We start from the raw sequence: 27,836 nt of genomic DNA on the forward strand, positions 1-27,836 counted from the left end.
GGTTCCGCTGGATAGGTCAGGAGTCCACTACACGCAGCAAGCGGCTACACGGGTAGCAGGGGTTGTGTGGCGTGGACTGGGCGGTTTTTTAGGTTAGATGGCCTCGGGCAAGTACAGAAAGGGCAACAGCCTCAAAGGGTGCGGAGCAAAGTCAGGACATGCGGGGACCAAGCAGCAATCGGGATTGTAATTGTAAACTGTCGAAGCTGCGTTGGTAAAGTACCGGAACTTCAAGCGCTGATAGAAAGCACCGAAGCTGAAATCGTTATAGGTACAGAGAGCTGGCTTAAGCCAGAGATAAATTCTGCCAAAATTTTTACCGAGGTACAGACGGTGTTTAGGAAGGATAGATTGCATGCAACCGGTGGTGGAGTGTTTGTCGCTGTTAGTAGTAGTTTATCCTGTAGTGAAGTAGAAGTGGATAGTTCCTGTGAATTATTATGGGTGGAGGTTACACTCAACAACCGAGCTGGGTTAATAATTGGCTCCTTTTACCGACCTCCCGACTCAGCAGCGTTAGTGGCAGAACAACTGAGAGAAAATTTGGAATACATTTCGCATAAATTTCCTCAGCATGTTATAGTCTTAGGTGGAGATTTCAATTTACCAGATATAGACTGGGACACTCAGATGTTTAGGACGGGTGGTAGGGACAGAGCATCGAGTGACATTATACTGAGTGCACTATCCGAAAATTACCTTGAGCAATTAAACAGAGAACCGACTCGTGGAGATAACATCTTGGACCTACTGATAACAAACAGACCCGAACTTTTCGACTCTGTAAGTGCAGAACAGGGAATCAGTGATCATAAGGCCGTTGTAGCATCCCTGAATATGGAAGTTAATAGGAATATAAAAAAAGGGAGGAAGGTTTATCTGTTTAGCAAGAGTAATAGAAGGCAGATTTCAGACCACCTAACAGATCAAAATGAAAATTTCTGTTCCGACACTGACAATGTTGAGTGTTTATGGAAAAAGTTCAAGGCAATCGTAAAATGCGTTTTAGACAGGTACGTGCCGAGTAAAACTGTGAGGGACGGGAAAAACCCACCGTGGTACAACAACAAAGTTAGGAAACTACTGCGAAAGCAAAGAGAGCTTCACTCCAAGTTTAAACGCAGCCAAAACCTCTCAGACAAACAGAAGCTAAGCGATGTCAAAGTTAGCGTAAGGAGGGCTATGCGAGAAGCGTTCAGTGAATTCGAAAGTAAAATTCTATGTACAGACTTGACAGAAAATCCTAGGAAGTTCTGGTCTTACGTTAAATCAGTAAGTGGCTCGAAACAGCATATCCAGACACTCCGGGATGATGATGGCATTGAAACAGAGGATGACACGCGTAAAGCTGAAATACTAAACACCTTTTTCCAAAGCTGTTTCACAGAGGAAGACCGCACTGCAGTTCCTTCTCTAAATCCTCGCACAAACGAAAAAATGGCTGACATCGTAATAAGTGTCCAAGGAATAGAAAAGCAACTGAACTCACTCAACAGAGGAAAGTCCACTGGACCTGACGGGATACCAATTCGATTCTACACAGAGTACGCGAAAGAACTTTCCCCCCTTCTAACAGCCGTGTACCGCAAGTCTCTAGAGGAACGGAGGGTTCCAAATGATTGGAAAAGAGCACAGGTAGTCCCAGTCTTCAAGAAGGGTCGTCGAGCAGATGCGCAAAACTATAGACCTATATCTCTGACGTCGATCTGTTGTAGAATTTTAGAACATGTTTTTTGCTCGAGTATCATGTCGTTTTTGGAAACCCAGAATCTACTATGTAGGAATCAACATGGATTCCGGAAACAGCGATCGTGTGAGACCCAACTCACGTTATTTGTTCATGAGACCCAGAAAATATTAGATACAGGCTCCCAGGTAGATGCTATTTTTCTTGACTTCCGGAAGGCGTTCGATACAGTTCCGCACTGTCGCCTGATAAACAAAGTAAGAGCCTACGGAATATCAGACCAGCTGTGTGGCTGGATTGAAGATTTTTTAGCAAACAGAACACAGCATGTTGTTATCAATGGAGAGATGTCTACAGACGTTAAGGTAACCTCTGGCGTGCCACAGGGGAGTGTTATGGGACCATTGCTTTTCACAATATATATAAATGACCTAGTAGATAGTGTCGGAAGTTCCATGCGGCTTTTCGCGGATGATGCTGTAGTATACAGAGAAGTTGCAGCATTAGAAAATTGTAGCGAAATGCAGGAAGATCTGCAGTGGATAGGCACTTGGTGCAGGGAGTGGCAACTGTCCCTTAACATAGACAAATGTAATGTATTGCGAATACATAGAAAGAAGGATCCTTTATTGTATGATTATATGATAGCGGAACAAACACTGGTAGCAGTTACTTCTGTAAAATATCTGGGAGTATGCGTGCGGAACGATTTGAAGTGGAATGATCATATAAAATTAATTGTTGGTAAGGCGGGTACCAGGTTGAGATTCATTGGGAGAGTGCTTAGAAAATGTAGTCCAGCAACAAAGGAGGTGGCTTACAAAACACTCGTTCGACCTATACTTGAGTATTGCTCATCAGTGTGGGATCCGTACCAGATCGGGTTGACGGAGGAGATAGAGAAGATCCAAAGAAGAGCGGCGCGTTTCGTCACAGGGTTATTTGGTAACCGTGATAGCGTTACGGAGATGTTTAATAAACTCAAGTGGCAGACTCTGCAAGAGAGGCGCTCTGCATCGCAGTGTATCTTGCTCGCCAGGTTTCGAGAGGATGCGTTTCTGGATGAGGTATCGAGTATATTCCTTCCCCCTACTTATACCTCCCGAGGAGATCACGAATGTAAAATTAGAGAGATTAGAGCACGCACGGAGGCTTTCAGACAGTCGTTCTTCCCGCGAACCATACGCGACTGGAACAGGAAAGGGAGGTAATGACAGTGGCACGTAAAGTGCCCTCCGCCACACACCGTTGGGTGGCTTGCGGAGTATGAATGTAGATGTAGATAAGTCTAGCATCTCCATCATGTTTCGCCACAACTACTAAAGGATTGTTATAAACCACTGTTACTTCCCTCAGCTATATCATCTCTATCTTTCTGTCTTTTTCAATTTCTTTTCAACATCTGGCCTCCTCTCAATTGGTTTATTATATGTTATTGTAATAAAGTGGCTCATAGAGTTTTAGTTTTAGTACACTTTCTCAATTCTTTCATTACCTGGTATATCACTAGGTATGTCCCCATATTTCAGTAATAAACCTTTTTGCTCCTTCCTTTGTCATCATTCAGCTATACAGTTTCAGATTCCTTTTTCCTTAAGAATTTTCATTAACACTTCTTCTTCTTCAGCTTCTAGTTCTCTATTATCTTTTACTACACGATTTCCCTCTTTCACAAATGGCAACTTATATTCTCACAAGCATCCTCCTTTCCCTTCCTTATAAATTTTGTTTTGATTTATAGTTCCCTTCTCGTCTGTCACACATTGTATTTTTTTCTTCCAGTCAAGAGCTCTATTAACTTTGTGTAACCAGTCTGTTCCCAAACTAAAATCTTCACTTAATTTTGGAATTATCAGACAACCACATTCAAATTCTACACCCTCAGTTATGTCAGTAATGTGTGATTTCGTACCACCTTGCTTTGTCTACCAGTAATCCCTCTAATCATGACCCCTACTATTGGCATTTCAGTACAATTCATATTGTGTCTAAATTCATTACTCAGAGTTTCTGATATTGCAGTTATTATGATGCCTGAACCAAGTAATGCTTTTCCTTTACACCACCCTATTTTTAAGTAAGAAAAAGGATTTCTTATCTCCTCATCTATAGTCACATCAGTGTCCTCATCTATAAAATCCTTTTCAACTTCACTGAATTCCATATCCTTGCTATTCTGAATACCTTTGTGCTTGCATCTAGCTAAGTTACTTACTTTCTTAGTCCAATTAATATTTAAACAAGGAACATTACTGCCATTCATACTATAATTATCATTCCAGAAGTTACCCAAAACCACAGTTAAATCTTCACTCCTCCAATTCCACCAGTTAGGGTGAACTCTTTTGGACAAAATGGTGCCAGCCGCAGTGGTCTAGCGGTTCTAGGCGCTCAGTCTGGAACCGCGTGACTGCTATGGTCGCAGATTCGAATCCTGCCTCAGGCACTGATGTGTGTGATGTCCTTAGGTTAGTTAGGTTTAAGTAGTTCTAAGTTCTAGGGGACTGATGACCACAGATGTTAAGTCCCATAGTGCTCAGAGCCATTTGAACCATTTGACAAAATGGCTAATTTTTGGCAAACTGAGTCACTAAGTTGCTGTTCCTAATATCCATCCAAACTTTGTACAGAAAACTCATGTTACTAAGTACACAATCTGAAATGAAGATTGTTCAGACAACTTAGAAACAGATTTGTTCTGTACACTTTCTGTGACTAAATTATGAGCATCATTTGACATTGTACCTGTGACAGAGCTGGACACGTCTTTTACATCACTTACATTTTTACTTTCCTCTGACAACTTAATAAATAACATAAATTCTGCTTCTTCCTCATACAATGAATTATTCTTTAAACCAACAAAATAATCTACATCTTCATTTTAATTACTCTTAATTCTTCCCTCATCAAGAACATCGCTTACATTACAAATACTAGCTACATCTTCATCTACCACATGTTTATTACTCTGTTCATCCTCCGCTACTTAATCACTTCCAGAAGAGATCTCACAAATATGTAACTGCCATCACCAGTTTCATTAAAAAAATTTCCCATAAGCATATTGTAAAAGTTTTCTAGTTCTCCTTCTTGTAGTTAATAATTAGGATTTTAAATTTTTATTTTACTCTTTTCACTAACCAGTCTTGTCAGAAATCACCCCAAAATTCTTAATCCACTTTAATTTTGTTAACTTGGTATGCCTATGTACTTACTCTCCTGCTGGGATAGGAGCTATTCTGGTTAGAATATCTGTCAGAATTATTGGCCCTGTATTAAACTCATTATTCTTCACTCTCATATTGTGTACATCCAACGTTACAACAATTAGTTTACCTGTTTATTAAGTTCAACACCTTGACTGAAATGTTGAGGTGGATGCTGATTATTATTCCAGTTTCTGTTATTTCTTTCAGGTTCCCCATTATATTGTCTTCCCCTGTTACAAAAATCTTTTGGTGGACCCCTTTCTTGATTTTTGTAATTATTCTCATCATTTTGCCCATCCTCTTGTTTGAATCCTGTCTGTTATTTCTTTCTAATGCCCTATCCACCTTATCTCCATATTTCAGAATTTGTTCAATTGATTGGCCAGGTGCTGTTGAACATTCCCAGGTAACCTTCTGTGCGATGTATCAGATTGTGTCAAGTCATCAAAAGGTCGAATCAAACGAACAAGTTTCTTTAACTGATTTTCGCAGAATTCTTTCTTATCCCCTGTGTGTCCTCTGTAACTTGGCTCATCAAGCATTTCACTTTTAATTCTAGCTTGTTCCAACTCTAACCAAATTTTATGAAAGAAACTCTTTTCAGAAGCTTGATATTTTAAATCTTGTGTACAAGTTTGATGTGTCCAAGATAATTCCTCCCCACCCAAACATCATTTCACAAATTTATTTTAAGATTATCAGCATTGTCTGAAATGAAATCATCTTTGCAGTGTTGTAAGAAATCAAAAGAATGCAAACTACCATCACCAGGAAAACTTTTCAGTGGTGTGTTGTACAAAACATTACAACCTGTAGTAAAAATGTTATTGCATATACATCTTCATGCAAATTATGTAATTGTTTTTGAACACCAAGCAAATTATGATAGAGTATTCCCACATTCAGTGTCTTTTTCATAAACTGACTTCAACACCAATTTTTTTTCATTTCAATTACAAAATTTTGTTTAGGAACTATTAATTAATAGATAAAACTTTGCTAGACAATTTATGTTCAACCTCTGAAATTTCACTTTGCAAATTAAGTTTCAAATTAATTACTCTTTTTATCAATGAAGTGAACATTGGATTCTGTGATTGTGTCACTGTTGTCTAGTTCTACAATTTTAGAACTTGTGACTGCAGTTTAATCACTTACTTTGTTTTTCATAGTAATTATTTGGTTACTTAGTTCTTCCTGGAATGACAGAATTTGAGTCCTGCAATGGTTCCTAACAGCTACTGCTGTGTAGTTACTCTTCCAAACAGCATTCCATATGGGCAAACCAGTTTTATCTTTAACTGCAGTTACTCATACTTCATGTACTTGGGTTGTGCCTGGCTTTTGTTTAAAGAAGAATAGCTCTCTGTGGTTACAGGGTTGAGCCACGCATGTCTGCTTTCATGCCCTGCAGTTCATTCACTGCAATTAATAACATGTAGTTGTGATCCTGAAGTCAAATAGTCTATGCATTAGCTAGAATTGCAAGTTAATAAAATAAATAGAAATACAAAGTAAAAGTAAAATGAATAATTTAATAACAAGGTTTCTATTCTAATGTCTGTAGTTGATGTAGAAAACAGAGAATTATGTTGAATAATGTTTATCCAAGGAAAAACATTTCAAATAAATGGGAAATGGTCTTGCAATATCCAAGTAAAGTTCAGACTAAGAAATACCTTTATCAAATCCATTAAAGCTACATTGAAAGTGTTACAAGCATGGTAGCAAAGTCCACGGACTAAATAGTCATCAAAGATATGCAAAAATGAAGTCCATTTTGTAATCACAATACACGAAATATTCAGTAGCTCGAAACAGATCAGAGTTCAACATGATGATTCACAAATTAACACACACTATACAAAGAATAGTTACTCATAGTCTGTCAATCTCAGTTGCATAAATCAAGCGGCAAAAGTTAGAGTCCTGTTCTGGAACACATCCAAACCTTTCGAAATATAAGTCCCTTCAGAAGTATGTATGGCAGAAATAAGTATGGCAGTGGCCACTCACCACCCATAATCTATCACTTACAAGACCAAGACATGCAGGCTACTACAGGCATATCTGCCTTCTTCAAGAACTTAACATAATGTGTCTAGAATTACTCCCATGGCTTGTTCTTCTGACAAATCCTGGCCTCCACTTGACTCCCATAGTGTTCCACTATTGTCTGCTTTTCCGTTGGCTGAAGGCCATCCCCACCAAAATACATCATCCTTAAACTCTACAGATATGATTTGATTCAAGTTGACCACTTCCCAGACCAAATTAATATATAACAACAATATTTAAATAAAGAAATGTCATTAACATTCAGTTACACTCAGATCATTTGCAATAAATATAAGTAATGGTTAGTTCATAAATAAATAAGCCAGCATTCTTGCACAAGTGTGCTCATTTGCTCACAATAAATGACAGAAGATTGTCCTTAAATATTGATTAAACAATTATTTATGCTTTTTTGACAGAAGTGTTTGGTTCTCTTTCTATTTGTGGTGTCTGGTAACACGTGCAGTTGACCACTTTTAACTAGCACATTTTTGTAACAGCACTTGCAGTCAACATTTAAATAAAGTTACAGGCAAAATAGTAAACCTTTCATTAAATAACCACGCAAGTATGATAAAATGTGAGGTATTCACGCATTATTCATTTGCTGTGCATTCTGACAAACATTTTCATAGTGAAAAAGATACAAAAGATGTCATTAACCAATACCTAAAACAGATACATAGCTTTCAGGTGTGCTAGTTATAGTGCAGTGCTGTCACCTGAGACACCAGTTGTTAAAATCACATGGTTTGATTAAAAGCTGTTAATTCAGAGGGTCATTGGGAAAACATTTATTCACTATGTAATATTAACTTTGTTGTTTTAAAGATACTGGGGTTACTGTTGTGTTACTGGATGTGCCTCATACTTCTGGGATTGCCAAAGTACTCAGATTTGCATTAAAATTTAACTCTGACTTATTGTTGAAGTTCAGGGAGATGTAACAGCCATCTTTAAGATTGTCTGACACTCCAACATTTCCTGGAGCATTATCTGTTGCAGAAAGGCCACGCGAGTCACAGACATCCAGATTCACAGCATTGGGATTTACCCGTTTCTGATTATGCTGCTCATTTCTGCACATGGCTGGCCAGCAAACCACAAACTAGCCAGGCTGGCTGGAGCATGGTATGTGCCCTGGGTCTGCTAGCATTCAGCTGTGCAACAAATTCGTCCCTCCCCAATACAAGGCCTAAGTGGACAAATAACTCACCACATACTCATAATGTTACATTCCATAGCTCCAGCATCACAGTTCTCATAAGTTCTATTTCCTAATGCATTTCTAATTACATCACCATTTGTTGCTAACTCATTCTTTAAAGTGTCACTATTTAGTGTTAACGGTTTTGAGGAGCATTATTGTTTCATGCTATATCATTGTTCAAAGTGTCATCATTTTACGCAAACTAATTCTTTGAAGAGCCACTGTTTTGTGCCAGTTCATTTCACTTTTTAGATGAGCATCATTTCTAGCCATTTCATTTATAGCCTCAGTATTATCCAAAATTTGTTTGTTTGTTTCAGCTAATAAGTTTGTATGTCCAACATAAAATGTTCTAATGATGGTTTCTCTGTATTTTCCATACTCTGACTCAGTACTAACCTTAATCGTTCCCATCAAATAAGTCATGTACTGAACCACTTTTCTCTCTGTTTAGTGCCATTTTGAAATATTGAAGTGATAATGGAAATCTCCAAAAAAACTATTTCAGCTGAAAAAGGAGAATCACAATTAATAACATTTCTGTCTCTGTTTCCTACTTTGATGCAACAATTAAAGGAGAAAATTGATGTTATGTACTTAAGTTTCACTGTTGTATGTGCCATCATGTCTTTATTCTCCAGTCCTATTGTTCACAGTTGATAAAAGTTTTTTTAGTTTCTTTTCCACTCCAGTTTTAAATTTTAAATCTCTTTGAGGTTATCTTAAAAATATGTTAGTGACTAATATTTCTTCATGCTGTATAATATGAAATCCCAGGACAAGACACCTGCATGTAACATGCCACTTCAGTAACATCTATACAATGACACATCCACTGAATGCACTTTTGTCATTGTCCTGAAGAAAAGTCACTGAACGGTACATTCACTTTACTAAATATAACTTTCTACTTAGCTGATTGTCTAGAAATTTTCCTCGTCTTCTTCTCAGTGTATGACTGTGTCAACAGATCTTGACTGTGCTAGGAATGTATACTGACTTCAGGATTATGATTGTTCAGTGAGTCACTAACTATGAAATGAAGTAAACTATGTCCTTTTTTGTAACTTATGTATTTTCATCTCTTTAAATGTCAGGCTGAGAAAGTGAAACATCACGAGCCCTTGGAGCCACTGGTTCCAACTAAACCTGTCTCCTTTCTACTGCATCACAAATGTGAAGTGACTCCATTATACAACAACTTCCTGCTAGATGCAAACAAGAAGTAGTACAAATATCACATTTGAGGCAAAGAAGTTCATATGATTTACATTATTTTCAAAGACTTTTTTTCAGTTAATTGATACATAATTTAGCAAAACTGAGTAAAAACTAAATTTATAGAGTCAAGTTAAAGGTTCCAAATTATCATCATTACATGTAATATAAATGAATTAATGAATTTTAGAGAACATAGTTTTTTATGAACTTTTCCTCTTATAAATGAAATACCAATACCAAATACTATCAAAGGTTTCAGAACATGATTCTGGCTTGATTATATCGCAGTTTAGAATCACTTGCACTGGTGGCAACACAGAGACTGGTGAGACAGGCTGTTCCTGTGATCAATGATGGCACCCATGTTCAGAAAAAACATAACACCTTGAACAACTAGAGAAAGGATTTTCATGTTCACAGGACATGTACATTAATATGCTCTGCAGAAATGATTAGCATTTCAATCACCTTGGTTCCGCATGTGTTCTGGTCCGCCCCGATAGCTGAGTGGTCAACTCAACGGACTGTCATACCAAGGGGCCCGAGTTCGATTCCCGGCTGGGTCGGAGATTTTCTCCACTCAGAGACTGGGTGTTGTGTTGTCCTAATCATCATCATCATCATCTTGTCATGCCCATCAACATGCAAGTCACCAAAGTGGCGTCAACTCAAAAGACCTGCACCAGGCGACCGGCCAACCTGACAGGAGGCCCTAACCACATAACATTTCATTTCAGCATGTGTTCTGTTGCCTAGTAGGCACATGAGTCCTGGTTACTTGCTCCATGTGCAATGGCAATGTCGTGTATAAGGTGCAAATGACATCCTGTGATAATGCCATCCATGCTGCATTCACCTAGTTCTAAAGTTCATCTGTGCTGGTTTTCATTGGGTCACAGCACTGCACCTGTCATTTCACAATATCCCATACATTTTCGATTGGCAACAAGTCTGGTGGTCTGGCCAACCAGGGCAAAAGGCTGACATTCTATGACACCAAGAAGCCATGTATCTGACAGCAACATGTGGTCGTGCATTGTCTTGGTGAAAAATGGCATCCGGGGTGTACTTCAGAAAGGGTATGGCTATAGGTCGCAGGATGTCATTCACGTAGGTCACACTGGTCACAGTGCCCTGGACATGCAACCAACTGTGATTTGTGTTTGCATCCAATAGCACTCCACGCCATAAGACCTTGAGTTGGTACTGTATGTACTGTGCAAATGTAGTCACTGTGATGCCGCGCCCCCTGTCTGCAGTGAACCAAAATTCAGCTGTCATTTTCAAACAAATAGAACCTGGATTCTTCTGAAAACACTGTATGATGCAATTCCTGTCTCCAGTGACATTGTACCGTACACCATTGTCATCTAGCAAGTTTCTGCACACTAGTCAAAGATAGGCGGAGAAATGGATGATGCACATGTAACCTATGCCGTAATAAATGGTGATGGACTGTCACATCTGTGATGTGTTACACTGCTCCACTGTTGCACCAGAGCTGAGGAGGATGCAGATCTGTCCTGCAATGCCATTTGGATGAGATGTGGACCTTCTCAGTGGGTGGTGTGGGTTATGCGGCCTGACTCATCTCATTGTGTGATGGCCTTCCATGAATCATTCTGCATGCACCTGTTGCACTGCTGAAACACTTCATCCCACATGAGCAGCAATTTCCCGGATGGATGCATCACTTTCTCTCATGCCAATAATGTGCCCTCTTTCAAACCCAGTGATTTGACAGTACAGATCGTGTGTACATCTGCGAGGCACCTTGCATGTCTGCTCAAGTCACATTGATGCATTATCTTCAGTTTACAGTGATGACAGGAGCTGCAGGCACATTTTGCTGGTAGGTAGTGTTGTGGCACAATAACGATGTTGACGTTGAACACATGGGTTGACATGGTTCAAATGCTGATCATTTCTGCAGAACATACTAATGTAGATGTCCTGTGAATATGAACATCTTATCTCTAGTCATCCAAAGCGTTCTGTTTTCTCTGAATATGAGTGTACATATAGTCCAGGGATCAAACCAAATTTAAGCATAATAAAGGCAAGGTGAAAAACCTATGCTAATCAATGACATGTACTGACAACTTCAGAGAATTAGCAAGAGCCTGACTGTCAAGTCAGGCAGTAGTATTTACCAGTACACTCACATCAGCAGGTAGGTTCATGTGGTATGGCTGTGGCTGCACCCCTATGGGAGCAAAATGGATGTAGTATGAAGCCCAAGCTTCTCTGACCTGAAACTTCCGGGCAGATTAAAACTGTGTGCCCAACCGAGACTCGAACTCGGGACCTTTGCCTTTCGGGGGCAAGTGCTCTACCAACTGAGCTACTGAAGCATGACTCATGCCCGGTACTCACAGCTTTACTTCTGCCAGTATCTCGTCTCCTACCTTCCAAACTTTACAGAAGCTCTCCTGCGAACCTTGCAGAACTAGCGCTCCTGAAAGAAAGGATATTGCGGAGGCATGGCTTAGCCACAGCCTGGGGGATGTTTCCAGAATGAGATTTTCACTCTGCAGCAGTGTATGCGCTGATATGAAACTTCCTGGAAGATTAAAACTGTGTGCCCGACTGAGACTCGAACTCGGGACCTTTGCCTTTCACGGGCAAGTGCTCTACCAACTGAGCTACCGAAGCACGACTCACGCCCGGTACTCACAGCTTTACTTCTGCCAGTATCTCATCTCCTACCTTCCAAACTTTACAGAAGCTCTCCTGCGAACCTTCTCTGACCTGTCCTCCAATTTGGTACTCAGGCTGGGCAATAAATCTGAATCAGTGTCGGATACTAAGTCCCTGCCCTCTTTAATTGGCATGTCAGGTTGGAAATTACTCAACCTGTGGTGTCTTCATTGAGGAAGGAGAAAGATGTACCAGAATCCTCACCAAAGGCTCCCATGGTAGTTCCCCAATATGGTCAGCTGATCCATATGCTAGTGCTGGGGGAGCCTCAGCCAATCTACAGGTTGTGGGGCACAGCTTGGTCCAGTCTGCAGGGGAGATGGTGCTAGCCATGGTGTACATGAGGACAACAGTTCAGCCTCCATGGGCACCACAGCCCAAATATGCTGCTCCTCTATCAATTATGTTGTGAAGGTGTTGCCAATGTTGGTAGAAGCTGGTAGTAGCTTAAGGGGTGGAAGTGGTTCCACCTTCGTTGGCTCTCATCGCTGGTAAACATTGAGTACCTGCCAATGCCTAACAGAAAGGCAAAGGTTGTAGTGGCATGTTTGCATAGGTTGTGCCTAGTTGGCAGCTGAGGCAAAGGGTAGCAGCATATCTCACTGTGGCTAGAGCTGATTGCAGTGTTTGACCAGACACTCCTGGCTAGCCACAGACTCAAATATTTGCCACCTCCTGTTGCTGACAATGATGCCTTGGGTCTGCTGGGGTCATGCCTGTAAGTACAAGCCAAGCTGTGGTAGCCCATGCAGTAATACTGCTGAGGGTGTGGGCAATGGCCTGCTCAGTCAGGTGCAGCAGGTCAAAGATAGTGTAAGGTCTGCACCCACATAAAATTTAGGCCAGACTATAACCATTTATGGGGGTGAACCGCTAGGAGGTGAGGAAACTAGTGTGTGCTTCCCCAGAGTCAGTTCTCATTATCTTGCACATGTTTGTTTTGAAGGTTCTGATCATCTGCTCAGCTTCAAAACTGGACATGAGACAGAAAGGGGCAGTGGTCAGTTGCTCAGTGCTGTTACATTTACAAAAATCCTGAAATGCAGATGCTGTGAATTGAGGGCTGTTGTTGGAAACCAGGGTGGAGGGTGCTTCCTCTATTGCAAACATGATGGACAGGGCATGGGTAGTAGCTGCTGTGGTAGTGGTAGCCACATGTGTTACATATGGAACATTAGAGAGGGCATTGACCACATTGCCTCCCAGAATGGTCCAGCAAAATCAAGATGGAGTCTTTGCTGGGGGTGGGTAGGGCATTGCCAAGGGTTGAAATAGTGTGCTTGCTTTGATTGTGGATACAGGGCTGATAGTTCCCGACAGTGTGTTCTATGGCAGCATAAACACTAGGCCAATACACATGACACAATGCTACTGGCTTCATTCTGACATTTCCCCAATATGCAGTGTGGAGGGGCTTTGTATACGGGGACGAAGTGTAGGGGGAACTACTTCTCGTTATTCAAAATCATCCGTAGCTAAGAAAATGAACCCATCAGTGATGTTAAGCCTGTGTCATAATGAAAAATAGGTCCACCATTCCAGGTTGGTGTCCTTAGGCAGGTGCTCTGGCCAAACCCACTGTAGAGCAGACAACACCCTGCAGTGTACTGGATCACAGAATAATTCTGCTACTACTTTGCATTCCATAATAAGGATTTCAGTGAGGGTGTGTTACTGATTTGCACCTAAGGTAAAACACTCCACTTGTGCCTGTCAAACTCTGCATCTGGGCCACATGGGAAGCAGGAAAGTGCTTCACCATTTTGAGTGCTGTGTGGTGGGCCAATTGGATCTGGTAGGTATACTTAGCTAACAGTGCCCACCACTGCAGCCATTGCACGATCTTATTGGGAAGTTTCAAATGGGAATCCAACAGTGAAATGAGAGCCTTGTGATCTGTGCCATATATGATAGCCAATGCCTCTTTCTCAATTTGAAAATAATTCCTCTGTTCCAAATTTAATGTTTTAAATGGAAATGTAATGGCTATGCTGTGTTATTGGCATATTTGTGAGACTTTGTGGCACCAATGCCACAATCTGATGCATCAATGACAAGCATTAAGCGTTTGCTGGGATGGAACACTGCTGAACAAGGGGCCGACCTAAGGCTCTTTTTAGTTGGAAGAAAGCCTTCTGATACACCTCTAACAACATAAATTTAATATCTTTCTTATGAAATTGATTAGGCAGATGGAAAATATTGGCCATATTTGGAATGAACTTTGCATAATAATTTCATTTGCTGAGAAACAACTGTAGTTCTTTGAGGTACTTAAGAGCTTGTAACTTAATTATAGTACCCACATTATCATGTGTGGGTATGAGCCCTTCTTTACATAATGTATGTCCCAGGTACTTGACACTTAGCTCAAAGAAACTACATTCATAGGGGCGACAATGCAGACCATGGTCTTGGAGCCACTTAAACAACAACTAAAGGTTGCACAAATGCCACTTCTACATGGCCCCAGTAATGAGCAAGTCATCTAAATAATTAACACACTTGGAGCACCTTGGATGAGCTGTTGAAAGTATTTCTGAAATATTGCAGGAGTTTTGGTGGCCCCAAATGACAACTGTTGTAACAATATGTGCCACATGGCGTATTAACCACTAAAACATGTTTTGACTGATCGTATAAAGTCAACAGAAAGCAGGCATCAGAGAGATCTATCTTTTAAGAATAATGGCCACCAGCCAATTTTGCTAGCAATTCCTGTGGCCTAGGGTACAGATTTACATTTTCTCAAAGAGTCTGCTATTGATGTGCATTTGAGAATGTCTATCACTTGGCCACGTAAACCCCAATAAGGGGATGGTACATTACCTAGTGGGACACAGCCCATATCCAGTTTATCTGTACTGGTTTAACAGGAAAGACAATGACTTTGGGAACATCTGACCACATTATGTTTAACTGTGACACCTATAATGGATTTAGGGAACCAGTAGAGACTAATCAACCATGATATGAACTTACATAATACAGTATATTGAATGATGGGCAATAATAGTGTTGCTAGCGCCATTTCTCGGCATGAAAATGACAAATTTATCAGATTATAGCAACTACAGAACCCCTCCAATCCTGCACATCACTGAATGAGAATTAGCATGAATAACAAAGTGCTAGTGAGTGCATCATGGAAAATGTGAATATGAGTGTTGCATCACTGAATGTGCATGTGCAACCACGATCACTGAGATGCAGGAGGCAGAACATGAAGTACCATATCAGTCTCAGATCAGCGTAGCTTCCAGTTCCACCTCAGCAATGGATACGGGGAGATGCACAATGAAAGGAGGCTTAGCAGTCTGGTGTTCTTCCGAGACTGTTTTCAAGTACACACTCACACACAAAGGATTAACAATAATCATAAAAATTAAAAGATGATTACTATGGCAGAGATAGAGTTGTAACATGCTCTGATGACACTCCAAAGCATATTCACATTCATATATAAATTCACTAATATTGGTGCTGATACATAATATATTCAAAGGGATGGAATGTGACAATATTATGAAAAGGATAGATTGCTACACAACATATAATGAACATGTTGAGTCACAGACAGGCACAACAAAAAGACTACTAACCATGTAAGCTTTCGGCTAGAAGGTCTTCTTCCACAATTGTGTATGTGAGATGCATTTGCCTGAATGTGTGTATATGTGTTGTCTATTTTCGAAGAAGGCCTTCTGGTCGAAAGCATAAGTGTTTAGTAGTATTTTTGTTGTGGCTGTCTGTGACTCAACATCTCCACTAAAGGTGCATAATATTGTGTGTGTGTGTGTGTGTGTGTGTAATTTTCTTTCTTATCTATTACTTACTGATTACTATTATCATTATCATTAATAAGCAATGTAAGCAAATATAAGGGCGATGGGCTGTTGACTTGCAAGGCTTGGCACACGTATTATTCCTATTTTTATGCTGAGGCATTACTTTGTAATCAATCAAAACATATAACAACTTCAAAAAATACTAGCAAATCGCTAAGGATTGGATCAAGTGAATCAAAGCCATCACACTAACTTCTCTGTCAAGAGAAAGGTGGTTAATAACATTACACATTAATAAGTCTGCATATGATGCACCACACTGTTTACAGGAAAAATCACACTTGTGTGCCGAACCTTGCAAGTCAACAGGCCACACTCCTTATGTTTGCTTACATTGCTAAAACATTGGTTAAATATGAGCCTAGTTGAAACTATGAGGTGCTATCCAAAATTTTCAGGTTTGGTGCTGCCATCTGTTGAAAACCTTGCCTTTGGACTAATGGTCATCATCACCCTCGAAGTATTTCCCATCCGCATGTAGATACCAGTCCTAGTGCTTCTGCCACTGGTCAAACATTTTCTGGAAGTCCTGTGTTTATCACCACCAGTGATGCTTCTTGAATCCTCTCTAGAGTATTGAATCGATGGCCTTTCAACTTGAGTTTTAGTTTTGGTAGTATCATGAAGCTGTTAGGTGCCAAGTCTGATGAGTACAGTGGGTGGGGTACAACCACCATGTTGTTTTTTGCCAAAAAGGTTCTGGTGAGCAAGGACGTGTGCCAGGGTGCGTTGTCGTGATGCAGCAGCCAGTTCCCTTGACGCCAATGTTCGGGCCCTCATTGCCACACGTTTTCAAGGAGCCATTGCAAAACATCACAGTAGTATGCAGTATTCACTGTTTGGTTGGGTGGGATGAATTCTCTGTGCACAATTCCCTTGGTATCAAAGAAAACGATTATCATGCAATTCACTTTGCTCTTCATCTGTCTCGTTTTTTTGGGTCTTGGAGACCCCGGGCTCTTCCACTGGGATGATTGTTGCTTTTTCTCTGGGTCATAACCGTAAACCCAGCTCTCATCTCTGGTGATAACCCATGACAAGAAGGTTGGGTCATCAGATGCGGTCTGACAAAGGTCCAGATCCATCTTAAAAATGCCACACACCAAACCTAGAGTATTATGGAAATCACTGTGGACAAACAACACGTCCTGCCAGCTAAATGCCACTCTGCACACTGTCCCATCAGATATGCAGCTCTTGCCACCTAGCAGGTCAAAGATCTATTACTCCTACTTTCCAGATGGCAGCACCAGTCCCAAAAATTTTGGATTCCACCTCGTATCTGGGTTTGGTGACCATAGTAGTCAACCAACAAGCCACAAACATCAGAAAAGCTTAAACTACTTGTGTCTGAGCGTGGGCACAGTTTCTGCTCCAGTTCATGCAATGTATTATTAAAAGACAGTAAGAGCACAGCCTGTCATTCTGGAATAGTTATTTGACTTGCCTTGCAGGGAAGAACAAAGGATATTGAAGCAACAAAATGATATTGAAGCAACTGAATGGTGGTGGGGTCACAAAGAACCAAACTTCCGAATTTTGTTAATTTGCAGCAGTTGTAACAGCAGTTTCTGCTGTTGCTGTTGGAATTTCCACTGCTGTTCATGCTATGTTGGAACTCCTATTGTTGCTGTTGCTGCTGCGGCCGGCTGTTGTGGCCAAGCGGTTCTAAGCGCTTCAGTCTGGAACCGTGCAACTGCTATGGTCGCAGGTTCGAATCCTGGCTCGGGCATGGATGTGTGTGATGTCCTTAGGTTAGTTTGCTTTAATTAGTTCTAAGTTCTAGGGGACTGATGACCTCAGATGTTAAGTTCCATAGTGCTCAGAGCCATTCGATTTTTGTTGCTGCTGCTGCTACTGTTGTTGTTATTGTTGTTGTTGTTGTTGCATTTGCTGTTGCTTCTGGAATTCACACTGTTTCTTCTGCTTTGGCTGGTAGCATGGAGACTGGTGGAACAAACAGGCAATTCCTGAGGCTGATGATGGCAGAGCTCATCAAGTAAACAGCTAACAAAAAACAAGTTCAGAGCATAGCAAAGCATTTACAAACAGTCCAGGAAGCAATTCAAATTAGAACATAAGACAGAAAAGGTCAAAATTCTATTGGACAATGCTAAGTACTTCAAGCATCGGTGAACTAGTGAGAGACTGATTGACAAGTTGGGTCACGTTGTTTACCAGCACACACTCACATCAGTGAACAAGTCCACATGAGGTGGCTGCAGCAGCGCCCTTCATGGGAGCAAACTGTGATCAGACTAAGAAGTGCTAGCATCTCTGATCTGTCCTCGTTAAAACCTGGTAGCAATCTGATTCCAAGCAGCTCAGATAATATGATACTCTTTTTCTATGTGCCGCTGAAGATTTATAAAAGAAAATTAGAGGTAGATTTTTCTTAACAGAGGGATACTGATATTATTTGCTCTTGCACTGCATTTCAGTCATGCTCTGGAATAATCTGAAGGGATCTAGAAACTGCTAAACATATGGGCAATATTATTTGAGCTTCTTCAATGCATCATTCTACTGGTACCCTCAATTTTTGACATGTAGGAAGTTATGTTTTTGAAAAGATATGTTCATTATGCGAATTTTGTTGCAGTTTTTACATCCTTTGGTATCACAGTCATCACAGGCCATACAGTTTCAACTTTTCTTTCAGGAATTTCTATAATTTCTCTCAGGTCCAGAAAATGCATCACACTTTTTTGTATTACTTTTGCCAGAAGATGACTACCTGTACCGAAATTTCTCCTTGGTGTTCTCACTTTTGGTTCAATTGTTGGCAGAGTAGTCTTGTCACTGAGCCCCTCACATACTGCTGAAAAACCTTGTTGTTGTTGTGGTCTTCAGTCCTGAGACTGGTTTGATGCAGCTCTCCATGCTACTCTATCCTGTGCAAGCTTCTTCATTTCCCAGTACCTACTGCAGCCTACATCCTTCTGAATCTGCTTAGTGTATTCATCTCTTGGTCTCCCTCTACGATTTTTACCCTCCATGCTGCCCTCCAGTACCAAATTGGTGATCCCTTGATGCCTCAGAACATGTCCTACCAACCGATCCCTTCTTCTAGTCAAGTTGTGCCACAAACTCCTCTTCTCCCCAATTCTATTCAATACCTCCTCATGTATCTGCTTGCGGGAAAAGCACCAAGTAATAGAAGTGAATAACAAAGAGCTCTAATGAATTGCTCACTTAAGCTTGGTTTACAATGGTGTAGACATGAACAGATGAGAATTCTCTGTAGTGTAAGCAGTGGGTGAGTGCAACCAACCATGTTTTGTCATGTTTGAATCACATTCTCTCTCTCTGCTGTTTTCTGTGTGATCTGCTTTATGTTGATTGTTGATAATTAATGCTTTCTGTTTTTAAATTTCCTCCTCAAATATAATGTATAGAGAAAAAAATCTACTCACCAAGCAATGGCAGGAGAAAACACAGTACAGTTTAATGAAATGTGCAAGCTTATAGAGCCATCTAACTGTATTATATTTTCAAAAATCTGAACCAATTTGAAGTGCATGCCAGACAGTACATCCCACTGCACCAATTATTAGGGTTTCTCCCCATTGCATTCACAGGTAGAATGATTGTTTACATGCCTCTGTGTGTGTTGTAAGTAATCTAATCTTGTTCTCATGACCCATACAGGAGTGATACTTAGCGAGCTGTAGCATATTCCTAGACTCAACATTTAATGCCAATTTTGAAATTTTGTAAGTAGGCTTTTTTGGGATAGTTTATTCTTCCTTCAAGAGTCTGCCAGACCATTTTGTTCAGCATCTCCGTGACACTACCCCATTGACCATTCACGCTACCCTTCTCAGTATACATTCAATATTCCCTGTTAGTCCTATTTGGTATAGGCCCCACACATTTGTGCAGTATTCTAGAATGGATCACACAAGTGACTTGTAAGTATTCTCCTTTGTAGATTGATTGCATTTCCATGGTATTCTACCACTAAACTGAAGTCTACCATCCGCTTTACCCAAAACTGAGCTTGTGTTATCATTGCATTTCATATCTGTACAAAATGTTACTCCCAGGTGTTTGTATGAGTGGGCCAACTACAACTGTGACCCGTTGATATTATAGTCATGGACATTTAAAGCAAGTTGCCAGTCTTTACACCACTTTGAGATCTTATAAAATTTGAGATTATTAATAATAATCTCATATAATAATATTGTCATATAATAATATTGTCCACAAGGTCATCAATATACAACATAAACAGCAATTAGTCCCAACATACTTCCCAGGGGCACACTCACTTTTACTTCCAGTTTCAGTGTGTCATGAGAGAAAAGTGTATGTTTGGTTTTGCATGATCAACATTTTCAAAATCTGTGCAAAGTTTTGGAATAATGCTAAAGGCTGTGGCTGCAATTCAGTGTTAAGTACACTACCTCATGTGTATCACACTTATGTACAAACACAGATACCTACATATCAAACAATGGAAACTCCAGGTAGGAATATCAACAATGTAGGAAAAGACATATTGCTACTTATCATAAAGAAGACAAGAAGACAGGCACAATTAAAAGATTCTTACATAAAGCTTTCAGCCACAGCCTTCATCTCTGAAAGAGAGAGATACACCATTCACACACACAAGCAAGCACGCCGCAGGGCACACATGACTGCTAACTCCAGCATTTTGGGCCCAAGATGCCACATTATATCTAAGACTGACAAAATTTAGACATGATCAAATGCTTAGGGCTCTTTGTTATTCTTACTTGTAATTAATGCATTCTTTCACCTGAATTCAAAATCCACTTCCTAACTCTTTATTCATCTTTGAAAGGAAATCCGAACATTTTTAGTTCAGGACTTGTTTGTCTGGTGCTTCTACAGTTGATATGCCCACAGGGGCCCAACACCATGACTCAATTCACTATCAACGCTATCTCAGAAACAGATTTACTTCACAGGCATCATACAGTCGAAAATGACTTGGGACTGCTTATGGTCGGGAAGTGTTGCCCCAGATTTCACTGAACAGAGTGCCATCTAGTCATTGGTGGACAAGTAAGTATGTGATGCTTTCACCACTTGGTGACCATTCCCTGACTAAGGTTGTCTGCCGAGAAAGCAATTGGTGAATCTGGCTCTAATGCAATCTGGGGTTCACATTTTTATGATAGGCCAGGGAACTTTCATTGAATATTGCACTACGCCTCAAAGTAATTCAGATACATGACACTGGCTTTTGACACAGTCATCAAGCCTGTGTAAACAACAGTCAGAATGTCTACCAGTTATTCAATTCCTTGATAGTAGAAATCTGCTCCTGGATAACAGAGCAATTTGGGACCTGCTGTGTGAATTTCCTCATCATTGGGAAATCTCTTTCCATTCAGATGTTCTTTAAGATTGCCATAAAGATGGAAATCTCATGGTGCAAGCAAGATCTGGACTTCCTGATCAGCATCACACATGTTGCTTGACCTTGGACAAATTGTTGGCACCATTTGACTGCGGCTGGAAAAGACATTGCATTTGGTCCACATACCATTAGAATTTCATGCTGAATATGTGTATAATTTAGATTTTTTCAACACATAAATCTTTCTGTCCAACCTACTTCACCAAGTGGGTTAGCACAGTTGCTAGCACACTAGACCCACATTCGGGAGGACGACCGTTCAAACCCACATCTGGCCAATTTGATTGGGGTTTTCCATGATATTCCTAAATTGCTTATGGCAGATGTTGGGGTGGTTCCTTTGAAAGGGCACGGCCACTTTCTTCTCCATCTTTCCTTAATCTGAGTTTGAGCTCTGTCTGTACTGACACTGTTGTTGATGGAACGTTAAACACTAATCCCCTCCCCACTCCTCCAACATACTTCAACTTTGCTACACCATTTCATTCCCGCACTGTGATGCACTAATTATCAATACCACAATGGAGCTGTGTCTGCAGGAAACCTGGAACATGTACTCATTTCTGACAGTGTACCACTCTTGTTGCATGATGGTTATAAAAAGGGATGACATGTAAGTTGCTTTCTGTCCCTATGCATAACATTTAATATAAGAAAACCTCATGTTTTGGAATATAAAATCAAAATTTATGTTGGGGTATCTGCTTTTTTTTCTGAATGAAAATTTAAAGCATGCTTTGTATGATTAATAAGTAGACATTATACAGGTATTTTATTATTTTAATTAGCATTCTATGACCTGTGTGTGTTTGTGTGTGTGTGTGTGTGTGTGTGTGTGTGTGTGTGTGTGTGTGGACTCATTCCATGACCAAGTAACTGAAACACTAAAAAAAGTAAACAGCATAAAGTAAGTCTTCACCTGAAATCACTAAGTGTAGACACACCTGAGAAAACCTATCATTAAAAATTCTAGTACAGGAAAAATTATTGTCTTTTTTGTAATCTGCAATTTTTATATCTTACTAAATAATGATAAAACCTTATGCTGTCAGACCTCATTTTCTACAAGCTCCAGGTTACTGGTTCAGAATTATGTTCCTTTTTTAACCATTGTTCTTATTTTATGTATCTTGTTTACATTTAACTGTTTTTAATTATGGCAGTGGGTATATAGCCTATATTAAGGCAAGAAGATATGAGACAGTGGCTGAAGTTAACAATAACCATAGCGAGTAGAAGAGAAAGTGTGCTGACTCCACTCACATTAACACAGGTGGCATATGGGAGATCACATGCCCACGAACTGCGAGGAGCACTGTAGCTTGAGACTCAAGTTGAGGTGTAATCAGACGATATTTTTTACTTTTGTCTACACTTATTTAGTGAGTTTGTTGACAGTACTGTGAGTGAACGTTGAAGGGATGAAGGCTGCTATGATAAAGTAGTGTTAAGAATTGTAGTTACTCATATTTATAGAAGAAAAAGGACAAAAAATTCAATGTTTTTTGTTCTAACGTGCAGATTCAGCTGCAGAGAAACTAAAGCCAAATATTTTTAGGCCTCCAAAAAACTAAGCAGAATTTTCAAAATGGGTGAGAGTAATTCCTCAGAAATACAGAGATCTGACACATTGGTTTTGTGTGCAATTCACATTTCAGTGAGGAACAACAAAAGCATGTAGTGGCACATGTCAACACGAATGATGCCTGCTGCTTGGGTTCTGAAGCCACCCTCAGCTCCTTTCGGCGGCTGGCTGATTTGGTGAAGGCAAATAGCAATGCACGTAGGGTGCAGGCTAAGCTGTCTATTTGTAGTATTGTACCCAGGGCTGTCATGGTTCTCTGGTTTGAAGCAGAGTGGAAGATCTAAACCAGAGGTTCAGACAGCTCTGCAACAGTATCAGATGCGAATTTCTTGACCTCGCTATCGGGTGCTGAATTGTAGGATTCTCCTTAATAGGTCAGGCATGCACTACATGCAGGAAGCAGCTACAAGGGTAGCAAAGTACCTGTGGCATGCTTTTTTAGGTTAGAGAACCCTTCCCTTGGGAGCAAAGACAATTTGCCTGTTAAATCAGCCACAGCAAACTCGAAGAATCTTGGTCCTCGCAGATCAGAGATAGAAAAGATTAATATGATTTTAGTAAACTGCAGGAGCATTCAAGGAAAGGTCCCAGAATTAGTATCACTTACTGAAGGTTATAATGCACAGATAGTATTGAGAACAGAAAGGTGGTTAAAACCAGACGTTGATGCCAATGAAATCCTAAGTTCAGACTGAAATGTTTATCGTATGGATAGGTTAGTTGCAAATGGTGGCGGCATGTTTATTGCAGTAAAAAATTCAATAAAATCTCACAAGGTTATCATGGATTCCAAATGTGAATTAATCTGGGTGAAATTGAGTATCAAAGAACGGTCAAAAATGGTGATCAGATACTTTTATAGACCACTTGGGTCAGGATCTATAGTTGTAGAGCATTTCAGACAGAAATTGCAGAATGTCATTAGTAACTTTCCTGATCATGCTGTTGTAATAGGAGGTGACTTGAACTTGCCAGGTATAGATTGGGAGTGTTATGCCATCAAAACTAGTGCCAGAGACAGGGAATTGTGTGGCATTGTTCTGGATGTCTTGTCCGAAAATTTCCTGGAGCAGATAGAGAACCAACTCTTGAGGGTAAAGTCTTAGACCTCCTGGTAACAAACAGACCTGAACTTATCGAATCAGTTAATGTAGAGGTATCAGTGATCATAAAGCTGTGACAGCATCTATGACAATGGGTCCTACAAGGAACATTAAGAAAGGTAGGAAGATATATTTGCTCAGCAAGGGTGACAGGATACAAATTTCAGAATATCTCAGCAGTCAGCATCAAATAATGGTGATGAGGAAGAAGATGCGGAGAATAAATGGAAAAAATTCAAAGGCATGCCCTCGACAAATATGTTCCAAGTAAGGTTTTAAGGGATCAGGAAGATCCACCACGGGTTTAATAGCCATGTTATAAAAGCACTACATAAACAAAGAGCACTTCATCTCACATTCAAGAGAAGTAAAAACCTAGCAACCAAACAAAAGCTGAACGAAGCAAAAATGAGCGTAAGGAGAGCAATGAGAGAAGCGTTCAATGGTTTTGAAAGTAAGATGTCATCAACTGACCTGAGTAAAAACCCTAACAGATTTTGGTTGTATGTAAAATCAGTAAGTGGGTCAAAATCATCTATTCATTCTCTCAGCAACCACACTTTCACCAAAACGGAAGATAACAGAGAGAAGGCCAAAATACTGAATTCGGTCTTCTAAAGTTGTTTCACCGTGGAAGATCATGTAACACTGTCCCTCATTTCAATCATCGTACAAACATCAAAATGGCAGATATTGAGATAACTGACTGTGGAATTGGAAATCAGCTACAATTGTTTAGTAGCGGAAAGGCTTCAGGCCCAGATGAGATACCTATAAGATTGTATAAAGATTATGCAAAAGAACTTGCTACCCTTTTTGCAGTAATTTATTGCAGATAAAGGTACCTAATGACTGGAAAAAAGTGCAGGTCATTACCGTTTTTAAGAAAAGCTGTAAGATAGATCCACACAACTATAGACCTATATCATTGACATCTTTCTGTTGTAGAATTATGGAACATGTTTTATGCTCAAGAATTAAGACGTTCTTGGAAAATGATCATCTCCTCTATAAAAATCAACATGGATTCCACAAACACTCATCCTACAAAACTTAGCTTGCTCTGTTCCTCCATGAGATCCACAGCCCAGTGGACAATGGTGCTCAGATTGATGCCATGTTCCTGGATTTCAATAAGGCATTTGACACTGTCCCATACTGCCATTTAATGAAAAAAATACAAGCTTATGGAGTATTGGAGCAGACCTGTGATTGGATTCAAGACTTTCTTGCAGATAGAACTCAACACATCGCTCTTAATGGAACTAAATTGACAGATGAAAAGGTAATATCTGGGGTACCACAGGGAAGTATGATACGACCATTGCTGTTTACAATAAATATAAATGATCTAGTAGAAAGTGTCAGGTGCTCTTTAAGGTTATTCGCAGATGATGCAGTTGTCTGTACCAAAGTAGCAATGGCAGAAGATAGTAAGAATTTCCAGAACGTCCTGCAGAGAATTGATGAATGGTGCAGACTCTGGCAGTAGACCCTGAATGTAAATAAATGTAACATATAGCGCATACATAGGAAAAGAAATCCACTACTGTACAGCTACACTATTGATGACAAACAGCTGGAGACAGCATCTGCCATAAAATATCTAGGCATTATTATCTAGAGCAACCTTAAGTTGAATGACCATATAAAACAGATAATGGAAAAATAAGACACCAGACTCAGATTCATCAGAAGGATCTTAAGGAAATGTAACTCATCCATGAAAGAAGTGGCTTATAAGGCACTTGTTGACCCAATTCTCGAGTATTGTTCATCTATCTTGGATGCCTATAAGTAGGACTGATCCAACAAAGAGTGGCACATTTTGTCATGAGATTGTTTAGCCTGCGAGAAGCATTGTGGAGATGACAAACAAACTCCTCTGGCAGACATAACAAGATAAATGTTGTGCATCATGGAGAGATTTACTATTGAAATTTTGGGACAGCACTTTTCAGGAGAAGTCAGACAACATATTACTTTCCCCCAAATACATCTCATGTGCTGACCACGAGGAGAAAATTCGAGAAATTAGAGCCAGTACAGAGGCTTACAGACAATCATTCGTCCCACACACTATTCGCGAATGGAACAGGGTTGGAGGGATGAGATAGTGGTAATGAAAGTACCCTCCACCACACACCATTAGGTGGCTTGCGGAGTATGATGTTGATGTAGATTTATTATCAATAAACAAGATGAAATTCCAATACAAGGGTGGTCTGTAAAACCAGGAGCAGTTCAGCAGTTCCTCATTTATTTCACAGTTTTCTGAAATATCTATGTAAAATATTACACTAAAGAAAATTGCCAGTAGATCACTCGTACAAGAGAAGCTGAAAAAAGTAAATGGTGAACAAGACACAGTTGCGATCTCTGCCAGCAGTGTTTCTTCTGTTCAGGAAAATGTAGGAATGGATTAGTGCTGGACCCAGCAGTAATTATGTTAAAAACAATACTGAAGTGCAAACAACTGGAAATTGTTCATTGGGTAATAAATGAAGAACAGTGTACACTGAAATCAATCTCTTGCATAAGATGGCTCAGTCAAATGTCCTAGAGGATTATAAACTCAGTATGAAACATGATATCATAGTTGCCAATGTTAAGGAAATGCCAACTGAAAAACAGCAAAGGAATGCATTATGCATTGTGATAATGAGTTTTTCCTGGACAGTGTGCTCTTAGAATTAAATATCCCAAAGGTTACAGACATTGTTCGAAACATAGATTATTGCCACAACCTTCCGAAATACATCTCCAAAATTCAGTAAACGATCTCAAATGCTCATGTGTAATTAACACACAGTTTGTAGAAGCAATTAAGAAATAACTTCAGGGAGAACAAGATGAAAACAAAGTTGTGCTGATTTCTAATTAAGTTACACTCCAAGAAAAGCTACATTTCAATAACGCTTCACTGAAAGTTGAGGATTTGTCAGTTTACGGAAATATACTCTGCACAATTGTAAGAACAACCATGTAAATTATGCTCCGGTGTTCATGTTTGTTGCTCTACTACACAACCGGATTCAGTCTGTTGCTATCTACACAAGTCGCAACAGCACTCATGATGATGTCTCGCAGATATTGATTCAAGAAATTATCCGGCTACAGCAAGCTGGAATGAGACTTATTGTACTCACATCTTATGGAAGTCAACTGAATAAAAAGGTCTCGCAGTGTCTAGGAATTACTGGCATAAAAAAATTAAGTCACTTGCACCATCACAAATCCAGCTGATGAAACCTCAAGAATATGGGCATTTTCAGGCACTATTGATATCACAAAGTGCATAAAAAATTGTTGATGTGATGAAACTGATGCTCTTTTTAATAATAACATCATCAACTACAATTTTTATTCACAAGATACTCTCCCAGAATTCACATGATTGAAAGTTTGTCACAAGTTCTCTTTCACTCACTTGGATGCAACATCATTTCAATGAATGAATGTAAGATTAGCCTTGCAGTAACTCAGTAACCAATGCATAAAATTAATCTGGAAATTTAAAGCAATAACTTTTGAAGACAGCCAATCAATGGGATCATTCATTAGATAGACAAATAATTTAGAGGACACACTTTCATTTTTGTAATTATGCTTTGTACAAAAATGCAGAGGTTCACAAAACTTTAATGAAATGGAGAAGCATTCCTCAATGACAAAAGTAACAACTTCACTTCCAAAAGAACTCACCAACCTCTAACACTAACTGCTGGCAGTACCTTCGATCAGGAATACCTCAACGCTTATCGAAAAGTCTCAGTTATCTCCCAACAGCAACATCATTTTGTTATCGTAGGGT

General features: G+C 39.9%; 1 protein-coding gene and 1 non-coding gene across 2 annotated transcripts in view; one reads left to right on the forward strand and one right to left on the reverse strand.

Moving 5' to 3' along the window:
- LOC126252533 (cytosolic carboxypeptidase Nna1) overlaps nt 1–27,836 on the forward strand; it is a 666,898-nt gene that overhangs the window by 610,122 nt on the left and 28,940 nt on the right. The window lies entirely within an intron of this gene.
- Nucleotides 11,669–11,743, reverse strand: Trnas-cga (transfer RNA serine (anticodon CGA)). Its single transcript has one exon. It is a non-coding gene; the product is annotated as a tRNA-Ser (tRNA).

This window comes from Schistocerca nitens, chromosome 4 (assembly GCF_023898315.1).
Source record: "Schistocerca nitens isolate TAMUIC-IGC-003100 chromosome 4, iqSchNite1.1, whole genome shotgun sequence".
Classification (NCBI taxonomy): Eukaryota; Metazoa; Arthropoda; class Insecta; order Orthoptera; family Acrididae; genus Schistocerca; species Schistocerca nitens.